This window comes from Triticum dicoccoides, chromosome 2B (assembly GCF_002162155.2).
Source record: "Triticum dicoccoides isolate Atlit2015 ecotype Zavitan chromosome 2B, WEW_v2.0, whole genome shotgun sequence".
Classification (NCBI taxonomy): Eukaryota; Viridiplantae; Streptophyta; class Magnoliopsida; order Poales; family Poaceae; genus Triticum; species Triticum dicoccoides.
In genome coordinates this window covers 193,384,940-193,397,693 of record NC_041383.1, presented here as the reverse complement: position 1 = coordinate 193,397,693, position 12,754 = coordinate 193,384,940, and positions in this window count along the sequence as shown.

Below are 12,754 nucleotides of genomic sequence, written 5' to 3'. Positions count from 1 at the left end.
CGTGGCTTGCCATTAGCATCGCGGCCGTCCGAAGCGCCAGAATGTGGCGTGGTGCCGCTGCGAGCCAACCAGCTATCCTCACCCGCACAAAAACGGGTCATTAGGGTTATGAGAGCTGCCATAGACTTGGGTTTTTCCTGGCCGAGGTGTCGAGCGAGCCATTCGTCACGGATATTATGCTTAAAAGCCGCTAGGGCTTCGCGTCCGGACAGTCGACTATTTGGTTCTTTTTAGTGAGGAACCGAGTCCAGAATTTCTGGGATGACTCTCCGGGCTGTTGAGTAATGTGGCTTAGGTCATCAGCGTTTGGTGGCCGCACATATGTGCCCTTGAAGTTATCAAGGAATGCGTCTTCCAGGTTTTCCCAACTGCCAATGGAATTTGCTGGCAGGTTGTTTAACCAGTGTCGGGCTGGTCCTTTGAGCTTAAGGGGGAGATACTTGATGGCATGTAGATCATCTCCACGGGCCATGTGGATGTGGAGAAGGAAATCTTCGATCCATACTGCGGGGTCTGTTGTGCCATCGTATGGTTCGATGTTTACGGGTTTGAATCCTTCTGGGAATTCATGATCCATCACTTCGTCAGTGAAGCAGAGGGGGTGTGCGGCGCCTCTGTGTCGGGCTATGTGGCTACGCAGGTCGGATTGGTCTAGGTTGCTATGTTCGGCCCGGTCGGACTTGTTGATGATGTATCCGGCACGTCGGTCATCATCGCGTGCTGGGGCGCGCCCCCTCGATCCGTAATTGATCTTGGTTGTCCTGCTTTATTTTCCAAAATATCTTGCAGGTCGTGCTTGTTGCCCTGAGCCGTAGTGTATTGGCGTGGGGGTGTGGGCTGGTATCCGGGCTGATATCCCATTTTATCCCGGCCACGGGGTGGCCGGTCAACCGTTTGGCGTTCGAGTCCATATTCCTTGGCTGCCAAGACTTCAGTCCATCTATCTGTGAGCAGGTCTTGATCAGCTTGGAGTTGTTGCTGCTTCTTCTTCAGGCTCCTCGTAGTGGCTATAAGCCTACGCTTGAAGCGCTCCTGCTCCACGGGATCCTCGGGCACGCCGAATTCGTCGTCGCCGAGGCTGATCTCGTCTTAGGAGGGGGGCATGTAGTTGTCCTCCTCCGGGTATGTGTCTGTCGCCTGTTCTTCTGGGCTGACCTGCTCATCTTCCTGTTCGGCCTGCTCGAAGGCGGGCTGGTCAGGGTCATATTCTTCTTTGGCGCCATCCGGATTATTTTCATCTTCGGGGCCGGTGTTGCTATGGCGGGGCTTGGAGCGGCGCCGATGATGCCCATTCTTTGATTTTCTTCCCGAGGGATTGTCCTCCGTTACCTCGTCGCCATTAGTTTCCTTCGGATTATCCACCATATATATATCATATGAGGAGGTGGCCGTCCACCGCCCGGTGAGCGGTGGCTCCTTTAATTGTCCTGCATCGTCGTCCATACCATCGATGTCTTCGGAGTCAAAGTCAAGCACGTCGGTTAGATCATCGATCGTGGCAATGAAGTGGGTGGTGGGTGGGCAACGAATTCCGTTGTTGTCTGCTTCCCACTCGAGTCGGACATAGTTCGGCCCGGAGTCTCCTGACAAGGAGAGAGACTTCAATGTGTCCAACATGTCGCCGAAGGGCGAGTGCTGAAAGACATTCGCCGCGGTGAACTCCATCACCGGAGCCCAACCAGGATCGGCGGGCTCCGGGGCGCGCGGACTGGAACCTGCATACGGATATGAATCCGGGGGTCCGGAGTCACACGCTCCCTTAGAGGTGAGACCTGTGTTCGGCTCCATCCCCGATGAGGGCACGGCCTGCGGGGTGGGGTACAGCCCTCCGTCCTTAGGCGAAGCAACCTGCCCGGGATTTAGATCCGAGGCCTCTGCCGGGGTGATATCCCGAGCAGCGTCCGGCAGCAGGTCTAAGCCGTGCTCATCGTGACTATTCAGCATTTCTGGCGCTGACCCGAATCCGTCGAAGATCAAGTCTCCATGGATACCCGTCGTGTAGTTCAGGTTTTCGAACCTGATTTGATGGCCGGGGGTATAGCTGTCGATCTGCTCCAAGCGGCCAAGCGAATTGGCCCGCAGCGCGAAGCCGCCGAACACGAAGATCTGTCCAAGGAGGAAAGTCTTACCCTGGACAGCGTCGTTGATGACGATTGAAGGAGCCATCGAGCCTGAAAGCGACGACACAGAGGAACTCTCAATGAAAGCACCAATGTCGGTGTCAAAACCGGCGGATCTCGGGTGGGGGGTCCCGATCTGTGCGTCAAGGCTGATGGTAACAGGAATCAAGGGACATAGATGTTTACCCAGGTTCGGGCCCTCTTGATGGAGGTAAAACCCTACTTCTTGCTTGATTAATATTGATGATATGGGTAGTACAAGAGTAGATCTACCACGAGATCGTAGAGGCTAAACCCTAAGAGCTAGCCTATGATGGTATGAATGTAATTGTGATCGGCCTTCTAAGGACCAACCTCTCCGGTTTATATAGACACCGGTGAGGGCTAGGGTTTACATGGAGTCGGTTACAAGGAAGGAAATATAATATCTGGATCGCCAAGCTTGCCTTCCACGCCAAGGAAAGTCCCATCCGGACACGGGCCGAAGTCTTGAGTCTTGTATCTTCACGCTTCAATAGTCCGGACGTTGTACACAGTCTGGCTGTCCGGATACCCCCTTATCCAGGACTCCCTCAATACCCATATCTGCTCAAATCATCTTGTGAAGGTCAGAAAATAACGATACTTGCCACGAGCATCAACACTCATTGGATCGCATACATCGGTATGTATTATTTCCAATAAGTCAGTAGCTCGTTCCATTGTTCCGGAGAATGGAGTTTTAGTCATCTTGCCCAAAAGGCACGGTTCGCAAGCATCAAATGATTCATAACCAAGTGATTCCGGAAATCCATCTTTATGGAGTTTCTTCATGCGTTTTACACCGATATGACCCAAATGGCAGTGCCACAAATAAGTTGCACTATCATTATTAACTTTGCATCTTTTGGCATCACTATTATGAATATGTGTATCACTACGATCGAGATCCAACAAACTATTTTCATTGGGTGTATGACCATCGAAGGTCTTATTCATGTAAACAGAATAACAATTATTCTCTAACTTTAAATGAATAACTGTATTGCAATAAAAATGATCAAATCATATTCATGCTCAACGCAAACGCCAAATAACATTTATTTAGGTTTAACACTAATCCCGAAAGTATAGGGAGTGTGTGATGATGATCATATCAATCTTGGAACTACTTCCAACACTCATCGTCACTTCACCCTCAACTAGTCTCTGTTTATTCTGTAACTCCTGTTTTGAGTTACTAATTTTAGCAACCGAACAAGTATCTAATACTCAGAGGCTAGTATAAACACTAGTAAGGTACACATCAATAACCTGTATATCAAATATACCCTTGTTCACTTTGCCATCCTTCTTATCTACCAAATATTCAGGGCATTTCCGCTTCCAGTGACCATGTCCTTTGCAGTAATAGCACTCAGTTTCAGGCTTTGGTCCGGCTTTGGGCTTCTTCGCGGGAGTGACAACTTGCTTGCCATTCTACTTGAAGTTCCCTTATTATTAAGCCAGGTCGGTATGTTAGTTTCGGAGCAAGTCAATGTCGAGCTTGACGGCGTTTTTCGTCATCAACGCCGACCACCGCGCCCTAGTTTTCTCTTCCAGCAGGGCAACCCAGGTCTTGGCATCGGCGAGGCAATGCTCGACTGACTCTTGCACACGTGCGGCAGCTGACTCGACGTGTTTGGCCTTCTTGGCCCCTTTGTTGTCGCCCGAGCGCCCGTCGGCCGTGCCCGGGGTCGGCGCGTCCGGCTTGTACGTCTCCTTGGCCTTGGCGAGGGTGCGCCGGACATCCGCCCACTTCTCGCACTTGTTGATCCACTTGAAGACATGGAGATACTTGAACTCCTGGTCGATGTTGTCATCGCGAAACATGGTGAACATGCGCAGTAGCTGCGCCAAGGAACGAACATCAGCCGGCGGGCGCGCACACGGCGAAAGGAAATGGGGAGATGCCGGCGTGTTGTACCTGATCCTCGACGATGGCGCCGCTCTTCGGGCGAGCCGCGATCTCCTCGACGATCCCATGACATTTGTTGCACGCTGTTTGGATAAGCCCCCAATGGTTCGCCATCGCCTTCGACCCACGTTGCATGTAGACACCTTTGAAGTAGGGGTCGACGAGCTTGCGCTCGTCGAACTCAGCCTTGATGCGGCCCCAATACGTGTCGATGTCCTGGTTCATGCCGGTGATCGGGTCGAGGCAGACAACTTTCCACGCTTCAGCGAGGCACTCGTACTCCTTGGACACCCACTTGATGCGCGGCTCGCTGGTCCTGGCTACTCGTTTCTTCTTCTTCTTGCCTTTCCTCGTCGGAGCAGGCGTCGGCTCCTCCTCTAGTTCCTCCTCCACCTCCGGCTCTTCCTCGCCGTAGTCGAGCTCGCTGTCCATGTCGTCATTGAGATCAATTGTGTCGTCTTGGGCAGTGAACCCGGGGAAGGCGACGGCGGCGGCCGAGCCAGATGCGACGCTTGTGAGAAGAGCAGTGCGCCACGGCGAAGAGGTGGCGTCAGGGAGGCTGCGTAGGCCGGCGGCGAGTAGGTATATGAAGGGTACTGCAGGTCGGCGAAGGCAGGCGACGGCGTGCGCTGGACCGGGCGACCATGGGGGAAGGTGACATTGGGGTTGAACCCGCCATGTACGTCGCCGTCGACATAGCCCAGCGACGGTGTGCAGCCACAGGGTTGTGGCGACGACAAGAAGCTGGCCGGAGATCCGACGCTTTGCTGACACCAGGTCGCGTGCGGGCCGTGGCAGCCGGCTGGATTCATCATCCCCGCGCAAGCCGCCTCGGTTTGTCCGGCTGAGCGCTCCGCCTGCTCCGCCACCACCGCAGCCGCGAGCGCCGCCCTGTCCCGGGCCTTCTTGGCACTGTTATGTCTATCGGCAGTGACGGCCTCCCGGCTGCACTTCCACCTTCCAGTCAGCGTTGCTCATGCCCGGGGGCTTGGACGGCGGCGCCCTCTGCTTCCTCTGGCCGGCATCGGCGGTTGTGGTATCCGTCACGGTGTGGGGGAACACGTACTTCTTCGACAGCATGGCGCCCGACTTGGAAGGGAGGAGGAGATTGGCGGGAGGAATGGAGAATGAAACGAAAGCCGAGGGGGAAAGCGGGAGGAAACGGCAGGAAAAGAGCCTCCTCTCGCCAACAGAGCGGCCCCACGCCCCTTTTTGCTTCTGCCAGCGCCCCCCAACGACACCCAGACGCTTGGGTTCAGCTCGGGATCACCAACTGTTAATTTGGCCCAAACCGGCACTAAATGAGATCCTGGGGGGCGCGACAGGGCCAATTTTCGGCCGTCAACGCTAAAAAATAGCGGAAGGGGTTGGCTATATGGGGCACGGCTGGAGATGCTCTTAGAAAGAGAGACAAGCAAAGTCAGGCTTCCGGTGCTTCACCATAAGTGAAACTGCAGTTAGGCTTTTCTCTATCTTATAATTGTTAGAGTTTAATTAACGTGTGTTAATTATGGGGTAAATCTCCCCTTGTAACTGCCATCTCTCCCGAACGGATGCCTCTTCATCGCATCCCTTCTCCTTGTATAAATACTTACAATCATCTAATGAAAGAGATAGAGGATTCACTTTTCTCTCAACATGTTATCACACACTTTGCTCTGCCAAGAGCGAGAAGGCCAACCAACTCACTGGCCGTGGTGCCCGCCCTCGCTCCAGCGCTGGCCGCGCCCGCGCCGCGCGGGCCTCGCGCCCAGCCGCTCGGCTGCCTCCCGACCATCCGCGCCGCGCCGCTGGAGACGCCATCCGGGGCGCTCAGCACGCCTCTGGACGCGGCCTTGACGCCGCCGCTCACGCTCCCGTGGGGCTTGCCCCCTGGCTCATGGCCGGCCAGAGCGCTCGGCCGTGCGCCGCGCCGCACCCGCTCCTCCACCGGCGAAATGGCTTGCGCCGCTGTCACTGACGCCCACCCTCGCCGTCCCATCCGCGCTCGTCCGTGCGCCGCTCCGCACCCCAGGCCACAGCCTCCACGTCGTCCGGCCGCGCCGGCTGCCCACAGCCGTCGGCCCCTGTGAGATACTCGGCCTTGGGACGGCTTCAAGCCCACGCGGCCTCTTTCCGGCCCCGACACCGCTTCTCCCTATGTGTGTCCCTCCATCGTGGTTGCTCCAAGCGCCCTCAGGAACGACAGCCGCGGCGGCTCAAAGCTGCCTGCGGCGGAGGCGTCGGTGCATGGCGCGCCAGGCTTCAGGCACGCGTGACGCGGCCCTGGCCAGTATGCCAAAGCGGCGGCGACGGTAATGGTGTTTTCTCCCCGTTGGAACCGCACGGGAGAAACACAGAGATAACCTTATCTCTTTGCTAGTTTGCATTAAGATCCTTGTATTTACAGGAATTTGCAAAACAGGCTAAAACAGTCTAGGCTAACAGTACTATTTACTAGTACTTGCCTGTCTTAGACCCTGTTAATTACTATATTTTTTGTTGAATTTTAAAATTCCAGAAATATGTGTACGTTGATACTTGGCATGTTCAATGTGTTTATCACATTTCATTTTTATTGAACATGTTTTTGCAATTGAGATCATCTTCTCTCGCAGCTCAAACTTGCAGATTTTTGAATATTTCTCCCTCAACTTATTTGGAATCACAAGGTAATGAGTTGGGATCTACTGCTCATTTGCAGACTATCCTCTCTTACTGTGAGGTCTATGATTTGTCAATCTCGACAAGTAATTACCTTCAACGCATATTCCGTATATTTAAATTGTAGCATACACAAGATAATGGCCATGCAGCCGGTTACCGTGAGATCTAAATGATATTCAATGTGTTATGTTCACACGATTGAGGTTCAGAATTAATTCAAGTTTTGACTTGAGCATCAAATTTACAACATCATTACTATTCATTACAATAGTAGTGTATTTCTATTGAGCACGATGTATTCCGGAATGTATGTATCTTCATGTTCGCTACATGTCGAGATTAATACGTCTATTTCCAATTGAGATTTTCAATTTGTTGCAAATACATATGCAAAATTCGAGGTGTCATCCTTAGCAATTTGAGATTCACACTAATGATTCCGAGCCACCTTCTTGAAATCTATTAATTTTGCAACATTAAGATGTATTTATATTGCGCAACCTGTAATATAAATAAATTATTGGTTTTTCACCGGGATGATATGTTCTGTTTTTACCACATTGGCATTCTTCATGAACATGTCACAGCGGCCGAGATTGATTTCTCCCACACAACAAACTTGTAAATTTTTGACGATAACATCTCCCTCATTATATTAGGAAAACACAAGGTAATGAGTTGGATCTATTGCCCATGTGCAGACTATCTCTATTACTGTGAGATCGGTATGATCTTCAATGTGTTATGTTCCCATAATTGAGGTTGAGCATTTTCAAGTTATACACTTGAGTCAAATTTTTGCATTCTTCTTACAACACCATGATGGTTTTAATTTACTTCTTGTAAATTAATTATCTCTGGCTTGCCCCTATAAGTAATCGATGGCTAACAATTTGAGGCACTTGCCCTCAATGGCCACAACTTACTTAAGCGGGCAAGTGCCTCAATGACTGATAGCGGGCAAGTGCCCATGGGATAGCGCATGCAATCCAAGCCACGCCACCGGGACGCAAAGGACCTCAAGGGTAATGGTTTGAAACTCACTTCAAACCCTCAACCTGACACCATCAAGCTGTCACAAGACCCTATGAGCATGGAGAGCAGATGGTTGAATATGCATCAACCGACATGTTTGGAGACTATACATTTAGTCCCTTAGTCTCCTTAGTGATCTATTTATTTATGTCCATTTCTGATGTTCTAATAAGAACATGATTATTGTTGTCATCAAATATTATATATCACAATATATTTTATCAGCACTTTGGTACAAATACATTTGTATGTATTATATATATCTGACAGTGATTTTCATATTGAAAATCTTCATGTCTATATATAGATTTCTACGGGGGTCAATCTAATGAAAGATGATTTGTGCCATGTGGACATATGCATCATGAACTCTATACTCGGGGAAGTGAAATGTTTCCACTCTCGTTGAGAGAAAGGAGAGATTTTCTAAAATCGCTAGATGCGATGAGGTATTTGTTGGCTCAACTCGAGTCATATTTACTGTCCCTGTGGGTACTTGAGTAACGTCGGAATGTTTTATTGCCTCCCACGTTTAACTCGTACCCTACTAAGCTATAGAGATATCCATCAAAATGGTTTCCATAGCGAAACTTATGCTGACAAGAAAGAGGAATACATTCTCTTTACCATATGCAACGGATATGGCAAGCACATTCTCTATGTATCATATGGATTGTACTATACATACTACAAAACCCGTAGCACATGTTGCGCCCAAGATAGTTTTCCAAAATGTCTTGTACATGAAAAACTTGGCATACTCGCCTTGGTCATCGAGACACTGGGTTGAAACTGGAACTATCAGCAATTCCAATAGTTTATGATTATTATGATGCTAAATTCTAACAATATTTGGATTTTGTGTGCACTACATGTGACACAAAGAAGCTAATTTTAAGGCTCGCACACCTTAAAGTCTATGTTGAACCACTCAGACTCCTTGAATGCATCGAGTTGAGGTAAGTGGTTCTTCACATCCATTGACTAGACTATTCAGGTATTTCATGGTTCTAAAAGACATATCTACATGATGGTCTTAAATGTGTGTGCTTTATTCACACGAAACCATTGGTTCATTATCCTGACATCAATTTCAAGCAAATCGGATGGATAACATTGCAGAATTCTCCTTGAGTGCCTTCTCTATGGCCCTTGGATTGAGTTTAGCAATTTTTCCTAAGGTCTAGATTCAAAATGGTTTGGTAGAATCCTATCCAAAGAGTTAAGCTCATAGCATTATCTTCACTTTGGAATTGCAACTTTCCAATTTTACGTTGGAGTCATGCAGTTTTACACGCTCACGACCAAAACAGCATAATATTATTCCCCTCTATCTTTGATACGTGGAAATCTACCAAGTATTTCCTATCTGCGGTAATTCGTTACACGCTGATATCATCACCCTAACATACATCATTGGCCCCTCAACATATAGTTGGGATCTATGTGAGGAATAACTGTATTACCGTCAATACGTCAAGCCCCTCACATGAGGAGTTATTCAAGGCCAGTATGTTGATTCAATGAGGAATATTTCCAGGCATTAGGGGGAGAATTCAAATACCATAAAGAATGCCAGGAAATTAGTGGAATGTTCAACACATTTCTGCCTCAAATCCACGTACTCAAAGATCTGAACCACGCGTTCAAAAGATTTGCAACACATTGCAAATAAACTGCTAGATTTATTTACTGACTATAAAGGTGTCATACAATCCTACAATCCTGAAAAATATGTCGGAAAGAGTGGAGGTACCAACTAAAACCACTCAACTCCCCATTCAAAGCAACAGGGGGAGAAGTACGACGATAGTACATCAGAATTCAGCTTTTCGCAAGCAAGGATATCAAGGCCTGTGAATCGGTAAATGCAAGTCAACTTCACGTTGACAGATACCTGATGGGTAGTATACACCCAATGGACGGGAAACCTCCACCAACCCAGGTCATAGTGCACACAATGACCAGGACATCGGAATACCCGACTCAATCGCATTGGGAAATCGCGACCAGTCACCATGGGTACCGATATTTCCATCAACTATATATAAATATATAGATTCTGGAGAAACATATAACCGGAAGTCTACAATTGTCGACATGCATTTGTCAACTAGATTGCAAAAACCTTTCAAATGATTCATGTCCAAAGACCATGGCCATGGCAAAGTGTGAACAACACTCGGACTAAACTCAAGCAAAGGATGCAATTCTAGGTTGAAATAATCTTGCTCAATAAAGAGAAGGTATTCACATAAGCAATACCTACACCTCTTTTCTTCTGGAAATAAAATGAGAACACCGAGGTGGTGAAACATAGAGCAAGATACCCAACTATTCTTCTGAGGTGGAATCTCTTTCCGATATCTTATATCATTGGCAGTATAAAATCATCTATCTATGCAGTTGATAGATGTAGTGATCACATATCCATGTGGATCACTAGATTCAGACATATATGATTGATTTCTGATGGAATCTCAATTCTAAATCGAAATACAAAATGCAACATACATTGTGTAAAATCGGTAAGCCACCATACGGCTTATTGTTGTCAGTACATATGGTACAACCGACGTAGTGATATCCTTATACACAAGAATTTCTCCTACAATGATGATTATCCATGTTTGTATGTCTACAATGACAATACATGTAATCTCTAAAAGACGAAGTGTAAAATGAAGGATTTGGGTAAACCAAAATACTCCTCGTTACTACAACTTCAACACCTTCATTCATACATTATAATATACTATATTGTCTATATCCATAATATATTGGAGAAATTTATTGTGGACAAATATTATCCATCATGGTAGTTCATTCTCTAACGTAGAAAATTATCTATTTAGACCAAGAGATGATGGAAACAAGATATTGAGATTTAACGTTCCATAATGTCATTGGATCCACCAAACACAATTGGTTCGGACTTAAGAATATCTTTCAATATCAAGGCATCAAACATCTCGTCCTGGTTTTCAGTTTCACAGAAATGTGAACACCGATGTTATTGGATACATCAACCAGATCCCCACTATGTCAGATCGTAGACAAGCTTAGTGTTAACCCTCTCATGCAATGGCTACATCCACCAATCATTATCTCGATGATTTCTTGTGTTGCCTGGATGCAAACAGGTTACATAATAAGCAATGTCACTATATTGCATATCTGGCAAGTCAATCATGCAACTGATTTGTTCATCAAGTCTCTACCAACTTTTACATTCAATGAAAGAATATAAAAGAATCAGAGGGAGTATCTTCCTGTTCAATACATCATAATACTCTTTTTCCCTTCACGAGTTTACTATGTCATACTTTCTTTTCTCCCCATCAGGGTTTGTTTTTGGAAAATATATACGACATATTTATTGTCCTCTGAACTCTATGAATTTTCTCATATTGAGTTAAAAGAGACAATAACTTTTATATGTTACATCATTTTCTTCTTATTTTTTCCATTAGATTTGAAGAAGTTTTGTCAACATATCAAACACTATACTCCTCATATTTTTCCCACAAGGTTTTTTGGAGCAGCCTCTAATCAAGATGTTAGAAGCAGCCTCTAATCAAGATGTTAGAGTTTAATTAACGTGTGTTATTTATGGGGTAAATCTCCCCTTGTAACTGCCCTCCCGAACGGATGCCTCTTCATCGCATCCCTTCTCCTTGTATAAATGCATGGGCACCGATAGGCGCCGGTGCGCCGGCCGAATCGTTCGGCCGGTCCAGCCCGAACCGTTCGATTTGAGCCACGCAGCCGCTGGATCCCAAGCAAAAAAAAAAACGAATCGCCCCAAGCTCTTTTCTTCCTCGGGCAGTCAGTTGGATCCCGTTTGGGGGAGCGCGACGCCGCGCCTCCTGTCCCCTCCGGTGGTCGCCGGTCCCCACCCTCGCCGGTCTTCCTCGTCGCCGCCGGACCCCCACCCTCGCCGCCCGTCCTCGTCGCCGATCCCTGCCCTCACCGCCCGTCCTCGTCGCCAGTCCCCGCCCTCGCCAGCTGTCCACGTCGCCAGTTCCCATGCAACAACTCCACCTGCGTTGCAGCTCTTGACGGCGACGGTTGTGGCTCGGCCGCCGCCCCTCGCCATTGATGCTCGCCGTAGGAAATTATATCGACGGCGACCGTCAGTCAATCAACACCGTTCTGAATGGATGTAGCGAAAAACTTCACCCGTAGTAGCGAAAGTAAACTACGGTTGCAGCAAAAATCAAACACCGTCGCCGTCTTTCGCGAGGTCGCGACTCCGCCTTACATGGATGTAGCAAAAAGCTTCACCGATAGAAGCAAAAATCTACTATGGTTGCAGCAAAAATCAAACACCGTCGCCGTCTTTCGCGAGGTCGCGACTCCGCCTTACGTGGATGTAGCAAAAAGCTTCACCGATAGAAGCAAAAATCTACTATGGTTGCAGCAAAAATCAAACACCGTCGCCGTCTTTCGCGAGGTCGCAACTCCGCCTTACGTGGATGTAGCAAAAAGCTTCACCGATAGAAGCAAAAAATCTACTATGGTTGCAGCAAAAATCAAACACCGTCGCCGTCTTTCGCGAGGTCGCAACTCTGCCTTACATGGATGTAGCAAAAACTTCAGCGGTGGTAGCAAAATTCTACTACGATTGCAACAAAAAATCGTTGTTGTCATCGTCGTGAGGTCGTAGCTCCGCCTGATGGATGTAGCAAAAAACTTCGCCTATAGTAACAAAAACCAACTACGGTTGCAGCTTCCCCTTATTATGCAGTTTCATTGAAGCTTTTCTGTCTATGGTTGAAGCTTTTTTCAACAGCTGTTGAAGCTGTTCTAGGTGACGGTTGCAACACTAGTATACGCGGGTTGAAGCTTTTTTCAACAGCTATTGAAGCTGTTCTAGGTGACGGTTGCAACACTAGTATACGCGGGCTGCATCCAGCCATGACGGCAAGCAGCCATGGCGGCCGGCGAGGGAGCGCCTGGTCACCGGCGATGGAGGTTGTTGTCGCCCAGTCGCAGCCCGAGGGAAGGGGGGAAG